The sequence below is a fragment of the Cervus elaphus genome, chromosome 25 (genome assembly GCF_910594005.1).
Source record: "Cervus elaphus chromosome 25, mCerEla1.1, whole genome shotgun sequence".
NCBI lineage: Eukaryota > Metazoa > Chordata > Mammalia > Artiodactyla > Cervidae > Cervus > Cervus elaphus.
This window is the reverse complement of record NC_057839.1, coordinates 55,382,141-55,385,454: the sequence shown is the minus strand read 5'-3', so window position 1 is coordinate 55,385,454 and position 3,314 is coordinate 55,382,141. Positions and strand designations below refer to the sequence as shown.

Here is a 3,314-nt window from a genome sequence, read left to right as displayed (position 1 = left end):
TGGACAGAGAAGCCTGGCAGGCTACAGTCTATACAGTCCATAGGGTCGCAAAGAGTCAGACACAACTGAGAGACTAACACACACATGAGAAATTAAATGAAAGTGTTTCTGGTATTTTTACATTTGTTATATGGAAACATGTTTAAAAGTTACCAAGAAATATTCAGTGGAGAAGGAGTGATGGAACTTTCAAGTGAAGAAAGGGAATAAAAGTACTTGTTTCTTTACAATATGGGAGGAAAAGAAAGTGAAAACACTGGTGGAGAGAATTAGATTATGTAATAGGAGGAAGGTTCCATATCGGAATAGAAGGGAATGATTTCAATTATCAGCGGTTGATCAGAATGTGAAGCACTTTTCATGGGATATTTATAGGTTCTAAATGAAAGCAGAAGATCTGATCAAAGGATAAAAATAAAGAATTTGGGATTTGGAGACATACTGCGCAGTTATGTACACAATCGAGGGGGAAAGGAAGAGAGGATATAGCAAAAAGACACGTTTGTTTGTGTGCCTTGGATTTATAGAAGTATATTACCCTGTTGGGTAACTTGATCTGAAAGAGCCCGGCTTCTGTATGAAACCTGTGGAGAGTTTAGTGATTTAGTTACATTCAGAACTGAATTCTTTGAATGAGTAGAGTGAAAAGATTCAGTGGATGGGGGCGCCTTGTTAGGACGAAGCGGGGACGAGGTGAAGCGCTTAAAGCCTTGGGAGCTGGTGCTGGGTGAGGCTGGACCCAGGGCTAAGGCAGGCCCCGCCTCCCTCCCGCCTCTGTGGATCACGCCCAGAGCTTCAGCCCGGGAGGTTGCCAGGGGAGACGTGACTGCTTGTGGCGGCGCAGGAGACGATGCTGTTTCCAGTTACAATGCAGGGATCATAGGCAAACACAGCCGCCACGGAAGCACTGGGACATCACTTCTCCCATCAGCCTAGATGCCCCCAAGGAGACACTGCCTACTTGTACTGAAACTAGTTGAGACTCTGAAGCTCTTTGTGGTTTATGGAGAGAAAGCAGAGCTGCAGCGCAAGATTTTAATTTGGGGAAAATTAAACAACCTGGTAAAAGAGTGGATACTCTTTTAAGAAATCGGTGAAAGTAAGAATCTACCACAATCTGTAATTGAAAATGTTGGTGGGAAAATAGTTTACATTTGGATCTTACAGATTAGGAGTACATGCAAAACGTGCCAATATTGATGCATTGTGTGTTGCACCAAGACATGGTGATCGAAGTGATTTTTTCACCCCATTCTATAAGTTGAAATGACAGGAAGAAGTAAAAGATTTAAGAGCTGTTGAAGAGGCATTTGTAACAGTTATCAAATTGTGTTTTGATGGGATAGGGACTGATGATATTTTGTTTGCAAGATGAGCACTGCAGACTACTCCAGAAGACTTGGATTTAAGAGATGACAGTCTGCTTAAAAATTTAGATATAAGATGTATAAGAAGTCTGCAGGGTTGCAGGGTAACCAGCGAATTTTACATCTAGTACCAGATATTGACAGCTTCGGGTTAACCCTAAGAACGATCAAACTGTAGGCCAAACACCACAACATCTATTCCAATATATTAGATTTCCTGGATGGCATTTCCTGGGCTATGCTAATAGGAAGGACTTGCCAGCTTTATCCAAATGCAACTGCGTGAACCCCTGTATATAAATTTTCCATGGTATTTTCTAAACAGGAACGGCCAAATCCAGTCCTATTGAAACAGCCTGAAGAATGAATCTTAATTTACCTGAATGGGACCCAAGAGTTAGTGTATTATTTTTTTCCCATACAGATTTGCACTGTGCAAAAAGGAGTAGAAATCATGTGAATAAACTTGAGGGAGACTTCCCATCCTGTTAGGCATGAACAGACATGTTCGTATCACAATTTTTAATCTCAACTAGAAAACTAAGATCATGGCATCTGGCCCCATCACCTCATGGGAAATAGATGGGGAGACAGTGGAAACAGTGTCAGAATTAATTTTTTTGGGCTCCAAAATTACTGCAGATGGTGATTGCAGCCATGAAATTAAAAGACGCTTACTTCTTGGAAGGAAAGTTATGACCAAACTAGATAGCATATTAAAAAGCAGAGACATTACTTTGCCAACAAAGGTCCATCCGGTCAAGGCTATGGTTTTTCCAGTGGTCATGTATGGATGTGAGAGTTAGACTGTGAAGAAAGCTGAGCGCCGAAAAATTGATGCTTTAGAACTGTGGCGTTGGAGAAGACTCTTGAGAGTCCCTTGGACTGCAAGGAGATCCAACCAGTCCATCCTGAAAGAGATCAGTCCTGGGTGTCCATTTGAAGGACTGATGCTGAAGCTGAAACTCCAATACTTTGGCCACCTCATGCGAAGAGCTGACTCATTGGAAAAGATCCTGATGCTGGGAGGGATTGGGGGCAGGAGGAGAAGGGGACGACAGAGGATGAGATGGCTGGATGGCATCACCGACTCGATGGGCATGGGTTTAGGTAGTTGATGATGGACCTGAAGGCCTGGTGTGCTGCGATTCATGGGGTCGCAAAGAGTCGGACACGACTGAGTGACTGAACTGAACTGACTGAGAATTGTCCTCTTGTGTGAGAAGCAAAATTATGTACCCTGGAACCACTTTTAATTGTACGTAGTTTATAATATCAAGGTCACTAACATTTTAATTTGTTTTGCATAGAACTACCTTGTAAGTCAAAGTTGTGCAGGCATTTGTGCTTAAAAAATAGTAAAGTGTACTAAAGATTCAGTGGATGATTTGATTCAACATTGATTTGATCAATAAATAATAATTAAGCACCTGATATGTGCCAAGACCACTTCTAGAGGACCTGATAAAGTAGTTAAAATATAGACTTTTCTTCTAAACTCATTTTGATGGACTGTTCAGAAAACAGTCCTGTCATTCTAGGTGGCAAAAAGTCTGTTAACAAAATATAAAAACAAGATGAGAAATAATGGATGGTTAGAATCATATTTTATAGAGTGTTCAAGTGATGTTGGAGGAGAAAATGTAATCTTGAGAATGACAATGCACATGAAGGAGGAGGAAGATGAGGAGAGATAGTGCAAAGGTTTTGGTGTTATTAATAAATGTGTGGTGCATGCAAGAGAAAACAAGGGAACCAATATGATTTAATGGAAGAAGTCAGAGAGATGGAAGAGATTAAATAGAATGATTAACTGAGAGGCAGATCTTTTAAGATCTACTAAGAAATTGAAACAGTTTTGGATTTTAACTGGAAGGAAATGGAAGGTCTTTGGAGAATTTTAAGCAGAAAGCTGATCTGTGGCATATGTATCTGAGGTCTCATTCC

At 40.8% G+C, this 3,314-nt stretch overlaps 1 pseudogene; it reads left to right on the top strand.

Moving 5' to 3' along the window:
* The first annotated feature begins 850 nt into the window (after nt 1-850).
* LOC122683660 lies at nt 851-1,827 on the top strand (annotated as a pseudogene).
* The last annotated feature ends 1,487 nt before the right edge of the window (nt 1,828-3,314 follow it).